The sequence below is a fragment of the Delphinus delphis genome, chromosome 3 (genome assembly GCF_949987515.2).
Source record: "Delphinus delphis chromosome 3, mDelDel1.2, whole genome shotgun sequence".
NCBI lineage: Eukaryota > Metazoa > Chordata > Mammalia > Artiodactyla > Delphinidae > Delphinus > Delphinus delphis.
In genome coordinates, this window is record NC_082685.1 from 10,555,599 (window position 1) to 10,578,364 (window position 22,766).

Sequence of the window (22,766 nt, forward strand, 5' to 3'; positions counted from 1 at the left end):
CCTTCCCTCTTCCTCTGGCTGACCCTGGTGCATCCGTGTGTGGCCTCACATGGCTTGTCATGAACCCCTCCTTATGGGAACTTGGAGTAATAAACTATCTTTTCAATGGAAATCATCTCCTGATCTATTGGTCTTACTCTAAGTCAAGCTTTCTAAAATACATTTTTATTTTATTGTTTTATTTTATTTATTTTGCCTCGCTGGGCAGCTTGCGGGATCTTAGTTCCCCAACCAGAGATCAAACCTCGGACCACGCACAGGGTCCTAACCACTGAACGGCCAGGGAATTCCCCCTAAAATGCACTATTTTAAAACACAAGGGGCAGGGATTCTACCTCTCGTGAGAACGACAGTAAAGTCCCATGGTGCAGGGTATGGTTTGGGGAGGGGTAAAGAAATGGGACCAGTAATTCAATCTACCACACTCGTTACTACTTCTCTTTGTTACTATTTACTCTTGTTACTACTTCTCTTGTACTCCTCACTGTACTACAAGCTTCCAAGGGCAGGAACTGGCAGAATCCTCTGTGTTTTCTGAAGCTTAGCATAGCACCTAGAACGTAAGCACTCCATGAATGTATATCAAACAAATCAATTAATAATAGGAAGCCCAACTATTCTGGCACCCTGATAGACTTGGATAAGGTGGTGTTGCTTCCCAGACAGCAGAGAAACCGTCCTGGTTCCACAGCTGGGCACTTTGACCCAGATTTGGAAAGAGAGGAAAAGGGTATGTTTTCATGCATCGCTTCCGCACTCTCTCATTTTCTCAAAATCTCTGCTTGACATTCCATCACTGTGGGATGTCGAGGTCCCCACGCGGCATTTGTCTGACATGCTGTGAAAGGGCGTTTTGAACATCTTTATTTCGGGATTTTGACAGCATCGCCTTCACACCCATCAACTCCTTCCACTCAATCTGTTCCCACAAGGGCAGAGACGTTTCTACTTATCTTTGTGTTGACCGGGAGTTGCAGATGCCTATTTTGTCTTGCAGATATTCTGTCTTTTTTTTCTCACCAGCTTCAAAATATTCTAACAACCCACATTCCAAGATTCGCATCTATCCTAAGGTTCCCTGGCCCTGAAATGGTTTATGCAAATCTTGAAAGCATTCCTACTTTCAGAGGAGAAAAATGGCTCTTTAATCTGGACAACACAATTTGCTTGTGGGTAGAGATTGGAAAATGTAGATCATCGATGGCGAATGTGTATTGATAACCAAGTATTTTCTGAAAATCTCCAATATTCTTCCTCTATATCCTTTATTAAACTCTAACTTGGGGGGCATTTTGATACCCAGATTCCATACTTGAATTAATTAAAATTTTGGCAATAGACTAGGTAACTTGTTCTTCTCACATTTTATTTTGAAAATGTTCAAACCTATAGAAAAATGACAAGAACAGTACAATGAACATCCACAAACACGTCACCTAGACTCTCCAATTATTAACATTTTCCATGTTATTTTCACCTCCCTATGTCTCTGTCTGTCTTTATATGTATATGTATATACACTTACACATGTAACATTGTATAAGTTTCAGGTGTACAACATGATGATTTGATATATGTATATATATATATTTTTTATTCTTTTGAAGTGTAGTTGATTTACAATGTCGTGTTAGTTTCAGGTATACAGCGTAGTGATTCAGTTATACATATATACATATTTATGTATACACACATATATGTGTATTTTTCAGATTCTTTTCCCTTATGGGTTGTTACAAAATATTGAGTATAGTTCCCTGTGTTAGACAGTAGGTCCTTGTTTATTGACATATGTATGCATCGTGAAATGATCACCATAGTAAGTTTAGTTAACATTTATCATTGCACATAGTTCAAAAATCTTTTTATTGTGAAGACAACTTTTCAGATCTGCTCCCTAAGATTTTTTTTTTTTTTACTTAAAATTAAAATAAAATTAGCTTTAACTTCTTCGCATCTCATTTTCTCTATTTGTAATATGTAGTGAGGAGAGGTGGGACAGCTGCTACCTCACAAGATTATTGTAAGGATTGAACAAAATAACCCACAGAAAAGGCTTTGTCTAGTGTCTGGCATACAGTGTGTGCTCAGCAAATATTATAATCATTCCCCATACCCTATCACAGTGCCTTGCAAGTAGTAAATCCCTCAATTGTTAAATGACAAATAAAAAATCAAGAATTTCAATAGAATATTTTAATCTATGTTAACACTGATAGTGGTCCCAGGTTATCAATAGGACAGACCATTACCAGGGACATAAGCTCTTTTTTTTTTTTTTTTTTCGGTACGCGGGCCTCTCACTGTTGTGGCCTCTCCCGTTGCGGAGCAACAGGCTCCGGACGCGCAGGCTCAGCGGCCATGGCTCACGGGCCCAGCTTCTCCGCGGCATGTGGGATCTTCCCGGACCGCGGCACGTACCCGTGTCCCCTGCATCGGCAGGCGGACTCTCAACCACTGCGCCACCAGGCAAGCCCCATAAGCTCTTTTTTTTTAAATTAATTTTTATCGGAGTATGGTTGCTTTACAATGTTGTGCTAGTTTCTTGCTGTACAGTAAAGTGATCAGTCATATGTATACATATATCCACTCTACTCCCTTAGATCTTATTTTCAAATATATAATACAGTATTGTTAACTTTTGTCACCACGCTGTACATGACCCTGATTCTTTTCAACAGCACAGGTTGAGTACTTTGTAGAATGCCCCTCAGTTTGGCTTTATCTGATGTTTCCTCCTGATTAATGCCATTTTGGTGCGAAAGTTGTGGAAGCGGTGGTGTGCTCACCTCTGGGTATGGCTGGGGACTTTTTGGCTCTAGTGTGCACTTGGATTTTGTCTCACATGGATAAAAAGAAAATGGTGCTAGCTTAACAATGAACCCGAAGAGCACTATCTGGGAAGTTTATTGGATTGTGGGTTTGGTAATCTGCGAGGAACATTTAACCCAGTGATTCTTGACCTGGGGTGCCTTTTCTCCTTGGAGAGTTTGATAAAGCTGGAGACATTTTTAATTGTCGTGAATGGGGTCAGAGGGGGCTACTGCCATCTAGTGGGTGGAGGCCAGGGATGCTTGTGAACTTCCTATAATGCGCAGGACGGCGCCCACTGCAAAGAAGGATCTGGACCCAACTGTGCAGAGGTTGAGAAAACCTGGTCTCTGTTTATATGAAACCTACAGAGCTGTCATGCCCCCAGAAAGGCCCAGGTGTTGGTACTATTCCATGAGATTCAGGTTTAGTAAAAATACAGCCACTGGCCGATGAACTCATAAGTGTAGGTAGTGTTCTACACGAGGGGCAAGTTTTTCGCTAACACCACGAGGGTCTCTGGCCCAATGAGTGGCGTTTGATAGTAATACTTGCTGCAAATGTATGATCTTAATGTACGAAAGCTTTAAGGAGAGATGAAAACATTTTAAAGATGACCTGTGTTTTCTTCTGCTTTTCTCCATGATTTCTTAATCTTGGACCTCTCAGGAATTATTTGGCCTTTCTGTTTTCAGACTAACTTGGTGTATCCTGCTGTACGATCCTAAAAAGGGAGCTCACTCAGTGGGTCTGATGTGGTGGATGCTTGCCCAGGAAGTTCTGCGCATGCGTGGCACCATCTCCCGTGAACATCCATGGGAGGTCATGCGTGATCTCTACTTCTACAGAGATCCTGAAGAGACTGAAAAGGAAGAGCAGGCGGCAGCTGAGAAAGCTGTGACCAAGGAGGACTTTCAGGGTGAATGGACTGCTCCAGCTCCTGAGTTCACTGCTACTCAGCCTGAGGTGGTGGACTGGTCCGAAGGTGTGCAGGTGCCCTCTGTGCCTATTCAGCAGTTCCCCACTGACTGGAGTGCTCAGCCTGTCACTGAAGACTGGTCTGCAGCTCCCACTGCTCAGGCCACTGAATGGGTGGGAACAAGCTGCTCTTCCACAAACTCTTAAAGTGGAAGTAGGTTGACGGAAAATAAACAGTTTCTAAAAAAAAAAAACAAAAAATACAGAAGGTTGGAGCATGGGGCTGTATGCCTGCGGGTGGAGAGAATTCTAGAGGACCGAGGATGGGATTTGAACTCAAACAGGAAACAATAGGGAGGAAGAAGAAAATCAAAACCTATTAAAAAGTCAACACTGAGATATTCCAAAATTTCCATAAGTCGGATATTGTAAAGCAAGTCATTCATTTGTTCATTTAACTGTTCCTTCAGTAATATGTACTGTGTACCTACTATGGGCCAGGTACTTTCTAGATGTCTGAGCTACAGGAGTGAATAAACAAAGCTCCCATCCTCAAGGGGTTTCAATTCGAGTGGAGGGTGGTGGATAATAAACACGAGACATAGAGACTTCCCTGGTGGTCCAGTGGTTAAGACTCCATGCCCCCAGTGCAGGGGAACTAGATTGGTCAGGGAACTAGATCCCACATGTCACAACTAAGACCCGGTATAGCCAAAGTAAATAAATAAATATTAAAACCTCCTGAGACATAAAGTATGTTAAAAGGTGGTAAAACGTGGTCCAAAAGGATACATGCACCCCAATATTCATTGCAGCACTGTTTATAATAGCCAAGACATGGAAGCAACCTAAATGTCCATCGACAGAGGAATGGATAAAGAAGATGTGGTACCTATATACAATGGAATATTACTCAGCTATTAAAAAGAATGAAATAATGCCATTTGCAGCAACATGGATGGAACTAGAGATTATCATACTAAGTGAAATTAGTCAGACAGAGAAAGTGAAATATCGTATGATAGTGCTTATATACGGAATCTAAAAAAAAAATGATACAAATGAACTTATTTACAAAACAGAAACAGACTCACAGACTTAGAGAATGAACTTATGGTTATGGCGGCGGGGGAGGGGAGGGGGGTGAGGGGAGGGATAGTTAGGGAGTATGGGATTGACATGTACACACTGCTATTTTTAAAATGGATAACCAGGGACTTCCCTGGTGGCTCAGTGGTTAAGAATCTGCCTGCCAATGCAGGGGACACGGGTTTGATTCCTGGTCTGGGGAGATCCCACATGCTGCGGAGTAACTAAGCCCATGCACCACAGCTACTGAGTCTGCGAGCCACAACTACTGAGCCCATGTGCCACAACTACTGAAGCCCACGCCTAGAGCCCGTGCTCTGCAACAAGAGAAGCCACCGCAGTGAGAAGACTGTGCACCACAATGAAGACCCAATGCAGCCAAAAATAAAGTAAAAAAATAAAAAATAAATAAAATGGATAACCAACAAGGACCTACTGTATAGTACAGGGAACTCTGCTCAATATTATATAACAACCTAAATGGGAAAAGAATTTGAAAAAGAATAGATACATGTATATGTATGACTGAATCATTTTGCTGTACACCTGAAACACAACATTGTTAATCAACTATATTCCAATATAAAATAAAAAGTTATTTCCTAAAAGAAAAAGTTGCTAAATACTATGGAAGAAAGAATATAGAACAGGGTAAGTGGATCGGGGGGTGCTGGGGAGTGAGTTGCAGTTTCAGGGGGTTAGAAGTAGGTTAGAAATGTGAGAACTGAGTAAACTTGTTGCAGGTGAATGAGGAAGCTGGGAGGAAGGAGCTTTCTAGGCCGTGGGAACAGCAAGTTCAAAGGCCCTGAGGTAGGACCATGCCTAGTATGTTTGAGCAACAGCAAAGAAGTCAGTGTGGTTGGAGGGAGTAGGTGAGGGGGAGAGTGGGAGGAGGCGAGGGCAGGGAGTTGTTGGCGGCAGACTGTGCAGGGCTTTGGGGGATGTGGGAAGGACTTCGGCTTTTATCCCAATGAAGTGGGAGCTGTGCAAAGTTCTGAGCAGGGGAGGCCAGTGACTGGACTCAGGTGCTCACTGGCGTCCTCTGGCTGCTGCAGGGGGAACAGACCATCAGGGGTGAGGGCAGGAGCCAGGAGACCTGGGCAGAAACAACAGCACTGGTCCATGTGGGAAATGATGGAGGCTTAGACCAGGGTGTTAACAATTTGTGTTATTTTAGATCATCCATTTTCACCTTTTGCATTTTTGTATGATTAATTCATTATTACGGGTTACAAATTTATTGGAATGGTCTGGGCAAAAGAAATTACATACGGCAAAGGAGCTCAGGTGGTTAAAAAAGTTGGATATTACTAAATTTAATATATGTACAACTCTAAGACTGTGCCTGAGCTGTTATGATGTTTCTTCTGCAGAAGTTTGTTTCCTCCTTATCCTGCTTCAGGCATTTACATGAGATGTCTGCATGCCAACCTCTCATATTCCGATCTGACGAATGTGACCTTTCAAACTGAGGACATGACACAACTGCAGAGAGGAGAAAACTGCAAGTAAATTTGGATATCATCAGTTATGTGCCTGGAAAACTGTTCCTGTACTGAGGACAGACCAAACATAAGCAAATAAGCCATTTGTTAATTTCAGTGAGTTTCTTGGCAGAAAGAGGCCTGAGGATGTTGCCAACATCTCTGCCAAGTTTAAATTTAGGATAGCAGGTTCCCCAGGAGTGGAGAAGCTTTAGAATTCTTGCTCCCATGCTCACTATAACCTTTTTGTGATCTTCAGGGGTTGCGATACGGAGGGTAATTATTTCCAAATTTCCTCTCTTCTCCCCTTGCCCAGATTTTTTTCAGACTGAAATTAAAATCAAGGAAAGTTTTTAAAATGAGAGAATGGATTGCAGAGACTTTCCCATACAGCCTTCCAAATGGGGAAACTGAGGCCCAGATGGGTGAACTGATTTATGTGCCTCACTCCTAGGAGAGGCTCTTGGCTCTATCCCCTTTAAAGAGACCCCATGGCATCCACTATGTAATAAATGATTTCTCCTCTCTCATGAAAAGGGGATCAGCAAACTGCTGCCTATAGGTCTTAGTTCTTCACTAAGTTCTGTGAATTCTTCTCGGAAAATGAATTATGCAAATTGTAGCTGGGGAAAATGACATGTAACGTCTGCAAAATTTCCCTGAGAGTTCTCCCTTTGTCCACAAAGTAGGCTCGCTAGTCAGTATAAGGCTGCGTTCAGTGGTGATAACAAACAGACTGGAAACTTTAGTGGCTGTGCCCAGCACAAGTCTGTTTCTCGTTCCTGTGAAGCTGGTTAGCAGGGCTTGCATCCAAGCAGTGACTCAGGGATCCAACCTTCCTCCATTTTGCACCAGCACCATCTCTCACAGGCTTCCAAAGCTACCTTGGGAGGGGAAGAGAAGGATAGAGGGGGCACACCAGCTGTTAACTGCCTCCATCTGGTAGTGATAATCCGTTGGCTAGAATGAGTCACATGGGTCTGTTCTAACTGCAAGAGGGTCTGGGAAATGGAGGAGAACATATGGGTGAACACCAAACACTGTTTATTCTTTCTATTAGAGAAAAGAGAGAGACGTGACTTTCAGTACCTTAGATATGGCAAGAGAAGTGTTTGGATACTACCAGGGTAATAAAAGGGGTCAAAACCTTTTCCTCTTTTGTAGCAGACATGTAGACATGCCACTGATCTTCATCTATTTATTTAATTTATTTACTTTTGGCTGCGTTGGGTCTTCACTGCTGCATGCAGGCTTTCTCTACCTGCGGCGAGCGGGGGCTACCGTTCGTTGCAGTGCACAGGCTTCTCATTGTGGTGGCTTCTCTTGTTGTGGAGCACGGGCTCTAGGCACATGGGCTTCAGTAGTTGTGGCATGTGGGCTCAGTAGTTGTGGCTCATGGGCTCTAGAGAGCAGACTCAGTAGTTGTGGTGCACGGGCTTAGTTGCTCCGCGGCATGTGGGATCCTCCTGGACCAGGGCTTGAACCCATGTCCCCTGCATTGGCAGGTGGATTCTTAACCACTGCACCACCAGGGAAGCCCTGATCTTTTAATTTAATTTAATTTTTAAAATTGCAGTATAGTTGATGTACAATATTATATAAGGTTCAGGTGTACAACACAGTGATTCACAACTTTTAAAGGTTGTATTCCATTTATAATTATAAAATATTGGCTAGATTCTCTGTGTCGTATTTTATATCTTTGTAACTTATTTATTTTATACATAGTAGTTTGTATCTCTTAATTCCCTACCCCTGTCTTCCCTCTCTCCACTTCCCTCTCCCCACTGGTAACCATTAGTTTTTTCTCTATATCTGTGAGTGTTTCTTTTTTGTTATAGTCACTAGCTAGTTTTATTTTTTAGATTCCACATATAAGTGATATCATACAGTATTTGTCTTTGTCTGACTTATTTCACTTAGCATGCCCTCCAAGTCCATGCACATTGTTGTGAATGGCAACATTTCATTATTTTTTGTGGCTGAGTAGTATTCCATTTTATATCACATCTTTTTTATCCATTCGTTTGTTGATGGACACTTAGGTTGCTTCCATAGCTTGGCATTTGTAAATAATGCTACTATGAACATTGGGGTGCATGTATCTTTTCGAATTGGTTCTTTCTTTCTTTCTTTCTTTCTTTCTTTCTTTCTTTCTTTCTTTCTTTCTTTCTTTCTTTCTTTCTTGTTTGAGCTCCTCTCAAAGCAGATCCTGAGACAAGGATTTGAAATCAAGTAATTTATTTGGGAGGTGACCCCCAGAAACACCAGTGGAGGAGAGAGGAAGGGGAGGAAGACAGTGAAGGGCGTGTTTCGTGTGTTTTCCTGCTGGAACAACCGGAGCTTAAGTCTATTTGGGGACCTATGGGAGACAGCATAAGGCATGTACACTTCAGAGCTGTCCCACTGAAGGGCGAGAGAGCTGAGGTATTTACCCACCAATTCCTGTCAGTTACTGGTTGAGGGCTGCTCCCCAGGCTATTAATTCTGTGGCTTGTGTGTGGCAAAGCATGATTCAGCAGCAACAAAAGCTTCCATTCTGGTATTTGGAAGACAGGCTGGTATGCGCTGAAGGGTAAGGGCAAGGGGCCATGGGTCAGAATTCCTGTGCAAGAAATAAAAGCAAGAAGGGAAATGCAGCATGCTTGTTGTGTCAGAGATTGCTTGCTTGTTGCATCCTCAGTATATATCCCCTATTCTTTGCTCTAACAGAACTCCCCATATTTACGGGGAGTGACAATGTGCTCAGCTAAAAGCACATTTCCTAACCTTTAATGCAGATAGCAGTGGCCTCATGAAATATGAATGAAAGTTATTGAGTGGAACTTCTAGTAAACTCTCAAATGTTGATGACTCAGTTGGCAGGTATGCCCTAGCCCTTTACCTCTTAAGATTGCATGGAGCATGTGTATGATGGCCGGAGGTGTAGCACCCATTCTGTGGCCATGAGGATGGAAGCCAAAAATAAGAGAGCGAAAAGTTAGAAGTCCCTTAGGTCCCTGATAACTGTGGGGATGCCCTACCAGCTGTGAATTGCCTACCACTGTACACCTACAAGGGAGAAAAAAAAAATACCTCTTTCTTGTTTAAGCCACTGTTATTTGAGTTTCCTGATCTGTGCAGCAGAACTGAATTCTGATTGATAGACTTATTCACCTACTGAAAGAGAAAAAGACTACTCCTAAAATACTTCATCCTTCTCTTTCTCCTCCTCTTTTGCTAAATTGTGCTTTAGAGGGTCTGGATGCTCAGTTGCCTCTTCTAGGAAACACTGGTAATCAGAACCTAACTTGTTCATTTGTGGTTAGGATCAAGTGGGATAATGTACCTGAAGCACGTAGAAGAGTGACCCAGAAAGGACCCAGAAATTGGCAGCTCCTACTATTCCAGAGTAGAATAAGTCAATCAGAAATGACACATCCTGGGCTTCCCTGGTGGCGCAGTGGTTGAGAGTCCGCCTGCCGATGCAGGGGACCCGGGTTCGTGCCCCGGTCCGGGAAGATCCCACATGCCGCAGAGCGGCTGGGCCCGTGAGCCATGGCCGCTGAGCCTGCGCGTCCGGACCCTGTGTTCTGCAACGGGAGAGGCCACGACAGTGAGAGGCACGTGTATCGCAAAAAAAAAAAAAAAAGAAAAAGAAAAAGAAATGACACATCCTGATAGCAGAATACTTTCTAGGGCGCCAGCTCCATGTTTGGTTAATCCATGGTTCAGTATGACTATCCCAGAGGAAATAATGCATCATATTGCTTTTCAAAAATCCTTGGCATTTGGCTATTTATTCGTGTTGTGTGAAACTTCCGGACAGTTTATTTACTTATTTATTTATTTGTTTATTTATTTGCTGTACGCGGGCCTCTCACTGCTGTGGCCTCTCCCGTTGCGGAGCACAGACTCCGGACGCGCAGGCTCACCGGCCATGGCTCACGGGCCCAGCCGCTCCGCGGCATGTGGGATCTTCCCGGACCGGGGCACGAACCCGTGTCCCCTGCATCGGCAGGCGGACTCTCAACCACTGCGCCATCTGGGAAGCCCCCAGTCTGTTTATTTAATTGCTCTGATTGGAGCTGTAAGAAATTGAATTTAACATCTGTAAGCAAGGTTTTTATGACATGGGATTTTGGCTAACAGGGTAGGATCTTATCCCAATTTTGACCAGGGGGAGCCCCTTCAGGCTAGTTTGTGTGTTCTTTTGACAGAACCCTTGGTCTTTAAAAGCCCTTTCCTTGCTTTCAGACACAAGTAGATATTCTAAGCTCATCCCGTTTATTTCCAGGGCACAGATTTTTGTCTGCTTTTTCCTTACTGTATTCCCAGTACCCAGAAAAAGGCCTGGCACTGAATGAATGAATAAATTCTTTCATTTCACTCTTTCTTCTGCTGCTTCCCCAATAACTCTCAATTCACACCATCTACTAAATCAGATATTGTAACTTGCACATTATAAGGATGCTCAAAATCCTCTCTGAGGTGAGCCTTCTCCACTGACATGTTTTTGCTGCAGCTAAGTCCAGCCTGGTCACAGCCTAGATCCTAAGGTTAAAAATAGCTCAATGCAGCCTCAACAGCTTCCAGCATCCTGGTTATTTTTAGGACAGAGGAGGGGGTGAAGGAAAAATGTGACTGAGAGTCACCTCCAGGGAGGAGCATCCCCTTCCTCTGGCTCAGAACTAGGGGCATCACCCAGCTAGAGATGCCCACTCCTGTGAACGGATCAAGTTTGAGAAGTGGATGTTCACAGGATACAGTTTCCCCCATTACTGGATTGTGAATACTAGGCAGATTTCCTGCTCTGCTGGGGATGCAAAGAAACCCAGTGTTTGAGGGTCAAATCAGGGAAACCACTAAGATTCTGTACAGGCTCTGGACTTTCACTACCAACTGCTGAAGAGTAATCATTCCATAACTCCTGGAGTGTATTGATCAGTTCATTCATACAATTCACGGTGACAGGTGCTGTCCTAGGTGCTGGCGTTAGAACAGGGACTACTAAAACAGACAAATGTTTGTGCTTCCTGGGGCTGACACCCAGTCTGGGAGTCAGTCAACAAAGTAAAGAAGTAAACTGCACAGTATGTCACGGATTGTTCATTGTTGTGGAGAAAAACCATGCAGTAAAAGGGAATGGAGTGTTGGCACGGGGTTCTGCGTTAACCATGTTTCTGTTGCTTTGACATCTGGGGCCTGGTTGAGTCTCAAAAGACTGTCCCTCCCAGGGTTAGCCAATGCTTAGAGCTAGTAAAGGACTTCAATCCAGATTCCACACCCCAATCACCTCTTTTTATCAGTTCCAACACTCTGGGCCACTATCTACCTATCCTAATCATTCCAGAGCCAGATACCAGACAACTAAGGACAGTTCCTATGCCCAGAACCCACTGAAATTATCCAGACTCGTCACGTCTAAGCCAGGTCACTGTGCCTCACCCATTCCTTTCTGCAGAAACCACAATGAAACCACCATGTTTCCCCTTGCTCCCCCTGCCTCCTGACCAATCCTGGTGCTTTTCTGGGTGGCTCTTCAAGGCACAGTGTGCCTCCCCTCCTGCTGGGAACTGTGTCTTTTCCATGGCAGTCCTCTCTTGATCTGTTGGCCTCACCATACCTGAATGATAATAAAATCTACATTTTAAAACAGGGTTGTTTGCAATTTTAGATCAGATGGTTTGGGATGGTCTCAATGACTTTGAAGGAATTAAAGGAAGTGAAAAGCAATCCCCACGGTTACCTGGGAAAGAGCATTCCAGGAAGAAGGAACAGAAAGTGCAAAGGCCCTGAGGCTGGACCAGGCATGGCACGTTTGGGAATAGCGAGGAACCTGGATCAGAGTGAACGAGGGGAGCAGTGGAGGAGGTGAAGGCAGGGAGATGATGAGGCAGGGCCTTGTGGGCTACAAGACGGACTTTGGATTTTGCTCTGAGTGAGGTGGGAGCCATGAAGGGTTCTGAGCAGAGGAGGGACATGATCTAACTTAAGTTCTTACAAGTGCCCTCTGGCTGCTTGTGGGGAGGAGACAGGGATGGGAGGAGTGAGGGTGGAAACCCAGAGACCAGAGAGGAGGCAACTGTACTAGACCGGGTAGGAGATGGTGGAGGCTGGACCAGGGTGGTAGCAATTCAACAGAGACTATTAACCTGAGTATGTGGGGTGCCCCTGAAATCTGGACAAATATTTTTTCTTTAATTTCCTTAGTGTTACTTTGAAAATTATCTTTGGGAAAAAAGTTTTTACATGCCCAGTTATGTTATTTACAGATTATTTCACTCCAAATGTAGGATGGTAGGGAACAGCAGTCAGAGTTTTTGTCTGCATGCAACAGAAATGGATCCTGTGCATACTAGCTTTAAAGGATGAGTTTTATGGAAATAATATCAGAGGCTCACAAAATTGACTAACAGCTGTAGAAATAGACTTGGAGAAAGGGGTGAAACTGAGGGCTCTCTGGAGGTCTAGTGGACACCGTGAGGGTTATGAATTGCTGATGCTAAAGATGAATGGCCGTAACCTTTGGTAGATACTCCCAGCTGCTAGTGTCTGCATCTTTTGCCCAACAGGCTTCTCTAAAGTTGCCAAAGCCTGCCCAGCAGGTTAGAATTGCCTGGGAATGAACAGCTAACAGCTACATCTCCACCCCTGTCACCATCAGCAACCATCAGCTAACAAATGATGGGAACTGGTGGATCAATACCCCAGTTCCCTCTGCCCTCAGGTGGGATGACTCTGAGGGGCATGTCCAATGCAGTCCCCCAGAGTTTCCTAGCAGGGCTGGGCCGGAGTTGCCTACAGGGGAAACCTGCTCATCTGTGCACCAGTATCGGGTGCCCTCCCCTTTCTTTCGCATATCCCTGAACACCTACTGGTGTCTCCTGGGTTCGCCTCCAGAATAAATGATTTGCCCACGAGTCCTTGGGTCAGTATCTACTTCTGGGGGAACCCAAGCAAAGACAATTGCATGCCATGGCAGAAGCCCCCACATTACTGGATTAGAACCCACATTGAGAGTGAAGGGCTGAGAAATGGTGCCAGTATTGGCATATAGAATTTTCCTTAACATCTCCCAGTCGTCTAGAGACAGTGGCCCCAGAGGCAGGAGTTGGGCACAGCAAGTTTGCCCAGGTCTGGGAACACAGTTCTGTTCAGATTTCCTCTTCTTTCTACCCAGCTAATACTTCATGTTGTGGGGAGGGAGGAAGTTCCCAGCAGGGCTCAGTGTATCCCTTCTCCTGGTCACTTGTGTATTATCACAGGACATCGGTGAACTTTCTTGATGGACAGAAAGTTCATAGGAATTACATCCTCAGCTCATCTGTGTTAGATGAGCCTTCCTCCTTGGGGGCCAGCAAGAGGATTTAGAGCCAAGGTCATAGAGCTGGCAGACAGCTCTGGCCACATGCTACCCTGCCACTGTCCTTCAAACACTTTCAAATGACCCTGGGCCACTCATCCAAGAGTCAAAACAATGAGCTTTATGTTGGCTGAGCATGGGTCCCGTTCCTGCTCCAGGAGGGGAGGCTGGTGTTGGAACAACCATTATGCTAAGACTATTCTCAGTGGGGAATTTTCCCCATAAAAGGGAGATCAGGGCTTCCCCGGTGGTGCAGTGGTTAAGAATCCGCCTGCCAACGCAGGGGACATGGGTTCGAGCCCTGGTCCGGGAAGATCCCACATGCCACGGAGCAATTAAGCCCGTGCGCCACAACTACTGAGTCTGTGCTCTAGAGCCCGCGAGCCACAGCTACTGAAGCCCACGAGCCACAACTCTGAAGCCCGTGAGCCTAGAGCCCATGCTCTGCAACAAGAGAAGCCACCACAATGAGAAGCCCACACACCGCAAGGAAGAGTAGGCCCCGCTCACCGCAACTAAAAAGCCCGTGTGCAGAAATGAAGACCCTACGCAGCCAAAAATAATAAATAAAATAAACAAATTAAAAAAAATAAAAGGGAGATCAAGGTGATCATAGGAAGATGGAAGGTTAAATGACAGGTAGCCAGAAATATAGCCAATGTCAGCTTCCCAAGGGAAAGAGGTGCTGTCACCTTCATAATTTCTTGGTTGCATTTGCAACAATTTTCCAGAGACAAAAAAATAAAAATAAAAATATTCTATTATAGCAGATACTATTGGTGCCGCTACTGTCTTGGACTGCCTTGGAGGTCACTTGCAAACAGTTCCCTTTTACACCACAAGTGCCTTCAGCTCTCTAACTGCATTAGTTTCCTAGGGTTGCCATAACAAATGACCACAGTGGTTTTAAAAACAGAAATCTGTAAGTTCTGGGAGCCAGGTGTCCAAAATCAAGGTATCAGTGGTGTTGGTTTCTTCTGGAGGCTCTGAGGGACAAGCCATGCTCTCGTAGCTTCTGGTGTTTTCCAGCAGTCCTTGGCATTTCTTGGCCTATAGCTAGCTACATCATTCCAATCTCTATTTCCACTGTCATGTGGGCTTCTTCTCTATGTGTGTCTCTATGTGTTACCTCCTCTTCTTAGGAGGACACCAATCGTTGGATGTAGGGCCCACCCTAAATCCAGGATGATCTCATCTCAAGATCCTTAATTATCCGAAAAGACCCTTTTTCCAAATAAAGTCACATTCACGGGTTCTAGGGGTTAGGGCATATCTTTTGGGAGACCATCATTCAATTCACTACACTAAGGCCATTCTCCTCAGCCTGTGTGGATGTTGTGGACTGAATGTATGTCCTCCCTAATTCCAAATTCATATGTTGAAATCCTAATTCCCAATGTGATGATATTAGGAGGTGGAGACTTGGGACATAGCTATGTATGAGGGTGGAGTCCTTGTCTATAAGATTAGTCCCCTGGTAAGAAGGGGTCAGAGAGCTCTCTTGTTGTCTTTCTGCCCAGTGATCATACAATGAGAAGTCAGTATCTACAACCCAGAAAAGGGGTCTCACCAGAGCCTGAGCATACTGGCACCCTGACCTTGGACTTCCAGCCTCTAGAACTGTGAGAAATAAATTTCTATATCAGTCACCCAGTCTGTGGTAATTTGTTGTAATGCCCCAAAGGACTAATACATACTATAAAATTATTGCCTTTGGAGTGGTCCTCAAACAATGTGGGACAGGCATTGGTGGATAGATATTCCACTTCCTTACTCCTCAGGGGGTCAGTTCTGAGGGCTCTGCTATATGGTCTCTCAGAGTGCCCTGGAAGGATTGAGCTCTCATTGCTAAGGGTAGGGATGTGCTTGTGGAAGACAGACTCGAAGATTATCCCCAACGATCCCTGCCTCCTAACCCGGATTTGGGACGCTTAGAAACTCTTAGGTTAAAAAGTGTGTTAAGTTGCTAAGTTTTGGGACTTAGCAATAACTGATTAATACAGTGTTTGGTATCACACATTTTATTGACTTCTCTTCTACGTCTTGATTCCACATTTCTTCACTCTGCTTCCTGGGATCACCTCCCCAATAATTGCTCACATTGAAATAATTGTCTTCAAGTGTGCTCTTGGGGGAACTCAGAGTAATACACCGGTTGTTAGGATTATGGGCCATCTGCTTTTGTTTATATGGGAATCAGTGCAAGTTGGAAAATGTCAAAAACAGAAAGCGTCTTAAAGTTTCTGCCTGGAGGTCGATATGGGTGGACTTACACTTAGTCTCCATCCCAACACCCTTCTAATATCTAATGCAGAGACTGGCCAGCAAAACATGACCTTTCAAAGAATCCCTTGCAGCTAGAATGTTGGAGATGAACTGGGTCCAGCCAACTGGAAGCACTCTAGGTTTGGAAGGGGGGTGTGGGTTGGAGGCCAACTCTTTGCTGTTTCAACTGTTAGTACTGGTGACTAATTGTAACTGAGAAGGACCCTATAAGGCCTTCCCAGAATAGACCCCCCACCCATGTCCTCTGCCTGCCTTTTCTTTTTTTTTTTAACATCTTTATTGGAGTATAATTGCTTTACCGTGTTGTGTTGGTTTCTTCTGTATAACAAAGTGAATCAGCTGTATGCATACTTATTCTCCCATACCCCTTCCCTCTTGCGTCTCCCTCCCACCCTCCTTATTACACCCCTCTAGGTGGTCACAAAGCACCGAGCTGATCTCCCTGTGCTATGTGGCTGCTTCCCACTAGCTATCTATTTTACATTTGGTAGTGTATATATGTCAATGCTATTCTCTTACTTCGTCCCAGCTTACCCTTCCCCTCCCTGTGTCCTCAAGTCCATTCTCTACGTCTGGGTCTTTATTCCCATCCTGCCCCTAGGTTCTTCATGACCTTTTTTTTCTTAGATTCCATATACATGTGTTAGCATATGGTATTTGTTTTTCTCTTTCTGACTTACTTAACTCTATATGACAGACTCTAGGTCCATCCACCTCACTACAAATAACTCAATTTCATTTCTTTTTATGGCTGAATAATATTCCATTGTGTATATGTGTCACATCTTCTTTATCCATTCATCTGTTGATGGACACTTAGGTTGCGTCCATGTCCTGGCTATTGTACATAGAGCTGCAATGAACATTGTGGTACATGACTTTTTTTTTTTTTACATGACTCTTTTTGAATCATGGTTTTCTCAGGGTATATGCCCAGTAGTGGGATTGCTCAGTCGTATGGTAGTTCTATTTTTAGTTTTTTAAGGAACCTCCATACTGTTCTCCATAATGGCTGTATCAATTTACATTCCCACCAACAGTGCAAGAGGGTTCCTTTTACTCCACACCCACTCCAGCATTTATTGTTTGTAGATTTTTTGATGATGGCCATTCTGACCGGTGTGAAGTGATACCTCATTGTAGTTTTGATTTGCATGTCTCTAATGATTAGTGATGTTGAGCATCTTTTCATGTGTTTGTTGGCAATCTGTATAACTTCTTTGGAGAAATGTCTATTTAGGTCTTCTGCCCATTTTTGGATTGGGTTGTTTGTGTTTTTGATATTGAGCTGCATGAGCTGTTTGTAAATTTTGGAGATTAATCCTTTGTTGCTTCATTTGCAAATATTTTCTTCCATTCTGAGGGTTGTATTTTTGTCTTGTTTATGGTTTCCTTTGCTGTGCAAAAGCTTTTAAGTTTCATTAGGTCCCATTTGTTTATTTTTGTTTTTATTTCCATTTCTCTAGGAGGTGGGTCAAAAAGGATCTTGCTGTGATTTATGTTAAAGAGTGCTCTTCCTGTGTTTTTCTCTAAGAGTTTTATAGTGTCCTGTCTTATGTTTAGGTCTCTGATCCATTTTGAGTTTATTTTTGTGTAGGGTGTCAGGAAGTGCTCTAATTTCATTCTTTTACATGTAGCTGTTCAGTTTTCCCAGCACCACTTATTGAAGAGGTTGTCTTTTTTCCATTGTATGTTCTTGCCTCCTTTATCAAAGATAAGGTGACCATATGTGCGTGGGTTTATCTCTGGGCTTTCTATCCTGTTCCATTGATCTATATTTCTCTTTTTGTGCCAGTACCATACAGTCTTGATTACTGTAGCTTTGTAGTATAGTCTGAAGGCCAGGAGCCTGATTCCTCCAGCTCCATTTTTCTTTCTCAAGATTGTTTTTGCTATTCAGGGTCGTTTGTGTTTCCTTACAAATTGTGAAATTTTTTTTTTTGTAATTCTGTGAAAAATGCCATTGGTAGTTTGATAGGGATTGCACTGAACCTGTAGATTGCTTTGGGTAGTATAGTCATTTTCACAATGTTGATTCTTCCAATCCAAGAACATAGTATACCTCTCCATCTGTTTTCATCATCTTTAATTTCTTTTACCAGTGTCTTATAGTTTTCTGCATACAGGTTTTTTTTCTTCTTAGGTAGGTTTATTCCTAGGTATTTTATTCTTTTTGTTGCAGTTGTAAATGGGAGTGTTTCCTTAATTTCTTTTTCAAATTTTTCATCATTAGTGTATAGGAATGCAAGAGATTTCTGTGCGGTAATTTGTATCCTGCTACTCTACCAAATTCATTGATTAGCTCTAGTAGTTTTCTGGTAGCATCTTTAGGATTCTCTATGTATAGTACCATGTTATCTGCAAACAGTGACAGTTTTACTTCTTTTCCAACTTGGATTCCTTTTTTTTCCTTTTTCTTCCCTGATTGCTGTGGCTAAAACTTCCAAAACTATGTTGAATAATGGTGGTGAGAGTGGGCAACCTTGTCTTTTCCTGATCTTAGAGGAAATGGTTTCTGTTTTTCACCATTGAGAATGATGTTGGCTGTGGGTTTGTCATATATTGCCTTTATTATGTTGAGGTAGGTTCCCTGTATGCCTACCTTCTGGAGAGTTTTTATCATAAATGGGTGTTGAATTTTGTTCAAAGTTTTTTCTGCATCTATTGATATTATCATATGGTTTTACCCTTCAATTTGTTAATATGGTGTATCACATTGATTGATTTGTGTATATTGAAGAATCCTTAATCATGGTGTATGATCCGTTTAATGTGCTGTTGGATTCTGTTTGCTAGTATTTTGTTGAGGATTTTTGCATCTATGTTCATCAGTGATATTGGCCTGTAGTTTTCTTTCTTTGTAACATCTTTGTCTGGTTTTGGTATCAGGGTGATGGTGGTCTTGTAGAATGATTTTGAGAGTGTTCCTCCCTCTGCTATAGTTTGAGAAGGATAGGTGTTAGCTCTTCTCTAAATGTTTAATCGAATTTGCCTGGGAAGCCATCTGGTCCTGGGCTTTTGTTTGTTGGAAGATTTTTAATCACATTCTCAATTTCAGTGCTTGTGCTTGGTCTATTTATATTTTCTATTTCTTCCTGGTTCAGTCTCAGAAGGTTGTGCTTTTCTAAGAATTTGTCCATTTCTTCCAGGTTGTCCATTTTTTTGGCATATGGTTGCTTGTAGTAATCTCTCATGATCCTTTGTATTTCTGCAGTGTCAGTTGTTACTTCTCCTTTTTCATTTCTAATTCTATTGATTTGAGTCTTCTCCCTTTTTTTCTTGATGAGTCTGGCTAATGGTTTATCAATTTGTTTATCTTCTCAAAGAACAAGCTTTTAGTTTTATTGATCTTTGCTATTGTTTTCTTTGTTTCTATTTCAGTTATTTCTGCTCTGATCTTTATTATTTCTTTCCTTCTTCTAACTTTGGGTTTTGTTTGTTCTTCTTTCTCTAGTTCCTTTAGGTGTAAGGTTAGATTATTTATTTGAGATTTTTCTTGTTTTTTGAGGTAGGCCTGTATAGCTATAAACTTCCCTCTTAGAACTGCTTTTGCTGCATCCCATAGGTTTTGGGTCATCATGTTTTCATTGTCATTTGTTTCTAAGTATTTTTTAATTTCCTCTTTGATTTCTTCAGTGATCTCTCAGTTATTTAGTAGTGATTTGTTTGGCCTCCATGTGTGTGTATTTTTTACAGTTTTTTCCCTGTAATTGATTTCTAGTTTCATAGCATTGTGGTTGGAAAAGATACTTGATACAATTTTAATTTTCTTAAATTTACCAAGGCTTGATTTGTGACCCAGGATATGGTGTATCCTGGAGAATGTTCCATGAGTACTTGAGAAGAAAGTGTATTCTGTTGTTTTTGGATGGAAGGTCCTATAAATATCAATTAAGTCCATCTTGTTTAATGTATCATTTAAAGCTTGTGTTTCCTTATTTATTTTCATTTTGGATGATCTGTCCATTGGTGAAAGTGGGATGTTAAAGTCCCCTACTATGAATGTGTTACTGTCGATTTCCCCTTTTATGGCTGTTAGCTTTTGCCTTATGTATTGAGGTGCTCTTATGCTGGGTGCATAAATATTTACAACTGTTATATCTTCTTCTTGGATTGATCCCTTGATCATTATGTAGTGTCCTTCTTTGTCTCTTGTAATAGTCTTTATTTTAAAGTCTATTTTGTCTGATATGAGAATTGCTACTCCAGCTTTGTTTTGATTTCCATTTGCATGGAATATCTTTTTCCATCCCCTCACTTTCAGTCTGTATGTGTCCCTAGGTGTGAAGTGGGTCTCTTGTAGACAGCATATGTACAGGTCTTGTTTTAATATCCATTCAGCCAGTCTATGTCTTTTGGTTGGAGCATTTAATCCATTTATATTTAAGGTAATTATCAATATATATATTCCTATTACCATTTTCTTAATTGTTTTGGGTTTGTTATTGTAGGTCTTTTCCTTCCCTTGTGTTTCCTGCCTAGAGAAGTTCTTTTAGCATTTGTTGTAAAGCTGGTTTGGTGGTGCTGAATTCTCTTAAGTTTTGCTTACCTGTAAAGGTTTTAATTTCTCTGTGGAATCTAAATGAGATCCTTCCTGGGTAAAGTAATCTTGGTTGTAGGTTTTTCCCTTTCATCACTTTAAATATGTCCTGCCACTCCCTTCTGGCTTGCAGAATTTCTGCTGAAAAATCAGCTGCTAACCTTATGGGGATTCCCTTGTGTGTTATTTGTTGCTCTTCCCTTGCTGCTTTCCATATTTTTTCTTTGTATTTAGTTTTTGATAGTTTGGTTAATATGTGTCTTGGCGTGTTTCTCTTTGGGTTTATCCTGTATGGGACTCTCTGTGCTTCCTGGACTTGATTGACTATTTCCTTTTCCATGTTAGGGAAGTTTTCGACTATAATCAGTTTAAATATTTTCTCAGACCCTTTCTTTTTCTCTTCTTCCTCTGGGGCCCCTGTAATGTGAATGTTGGTGCGTTTAGTGTTGTCCCAGAGGTCTCTGAGACTGTCCTCAATTCTTTTCATTCTGTTTTCCTTATTCTGCTCCCTGGCAGTTATTTCCACCATTTTACCTTCCAGCTCACTTATCCGTTCTCCTGCCTCAGTTATTCTGTTATTGATTCCTTCTAGAGTATTTTAATTTCAGTAACTGTGTTGTCCATCACTGTTTGTTGGCTCTTTAGTTCTTCTAGATCCTTGTTAAATGTTTCTTGTGTTTTCTCCATTCTGTTTCTGAGATTTTGGATCGTCTTTACTATCATTACTCTGAATTCTTTTTCAGGTAGGTTGCCTATTTCATCTTCATTTATTTGGTCTTGTAGGTTTTTACCTTGCTCCTTTTTCTGTAACAATTTTTTTTTTTTTTTTGGCAGTATGCGGGCCTCTCACTTTTGTGGCCTCTCCCGTTGCGGAGCACAGGCTCCGGACGCGCAGGCTTAGTGGCCATGGCTCACGGGCCCAGCCGCTCTGTGGCATGTGGGATCTTCCCGGACTGGGGCACGAACCCATGTCCCCTGCATCGGCAAGCGGACTCTCAACCACTGCACCACCAGGGAAGCCCTGTAACAATTATTTTTGTTGTTTCTTTTTTTTTTTTTGGACAGGTGGTGCTGTATTCCTGTCTTACTGCTTGTTTGGCCTGAGACATCCAGCACTGGAGTTTGCAGGCCGTTGGATAGAGCTGGATCTTGGTGCTGAGATGAGGACCTCCGAGAGGCACAAAATAAAACTAGAAAGATAAAAAATATATTAGGAAAAATAAAACTATAATTGAAACAACTGCATCAAGGTAAAATAAGGTCACAACAGAAGAAAGAGAAAAGGTGGTGGGGGGAGGAAAGAAGCCAAAAGGAGAGCTCACCAGTCTCTGGGGGTTCCTCCCATCCCCTTGGGTGTCCATGGTCCCCCACCAGTGCCTGGTAGGTGTCCTAGCTGTGAGGAGATGCGAATTCCCGGTCCTCCTAGTACACCGTATTGACCGCCTCTCTGACTGCCTTTTGTCTGTAGAAAAACTTTAGTCAAAGAATAAATTTAGGGCTTCCCTGGTGGTGCAGTGGTTGAGAGTCCGCTTGCCGATGCGGGGGACACGGGTTCGTGCCCCGGTCCGGGAAGATCCCACATGCTGCGGAGCGACTGGGCCCGTGAGCCATGGCTGCTGAGCCTGCACTTCCGGAGCCTGTGCTCCTCGACGGGAGAGGCCACAAGAGTGAGAGGCCCGCGTATCACACACACAAAAAAAAGAATAAATTTAATCAGAGAATTGAGAAAATGCAGAAAGAAAGAAAAACAGTCAAGCAAAACAAAACAATAATACTTTAGCCATTAAACAAAGTCAAGGACCTTTAGTTCTTCCTCAAGGACTATAGATAATCTTCTGAGCCATGTCCTTTGAGGTGTTTTGCAGATACTGAAACCCCCACCAGGTGGAAGATGTTAACTGTATGCTGCCCACAAGCACATAGACCCCAAATCATTTGGAACCAGAAGGTTGATGATGCTGACTCCCCATTACCTCACCACCAACCAATCAGAAGAATGTCCACGAGCTGACCACACCCTGCTCCCTGAACACAATAAGACTCCTCAGTACCCACTCCAGGGTGGGACACACAGTCTTGAGGGCATTAGCCTGCTGTGGGCCTTTTGCCTGGCAAAGTTATAAAAACTACTCTCTTCTACTTCACCCAAAACTCTGTTTCCGTGTTTCTATTTGGCACTGGTGAACAGAGGCTGAGTTTCGGCAACATAATTGGTGACTGGCTGGTGAGACCTTGGTTTTTCATTTTTATTTCTTAGCAGAATTCCTGTGTCCAGCCCTTAGCTTTATGAGTT

The 22,766-nt window shown here is 42.8% G+C and overlaps 1 pseudogene; it reads left to right on the forward strand.

The window, feature by feature from the left end:
• The first annotated feature begins 3,212 nt into the window (after positions 1-3,212).
• On the forward strand, positions 3,213-3,373 carry LOC132423763 (small nucleolar RNA SNORA62/SNORA6 family; annotated as a pseudogene).
• Positions 3,374-22,766: the final 19,393 nt, after the last annotated feature.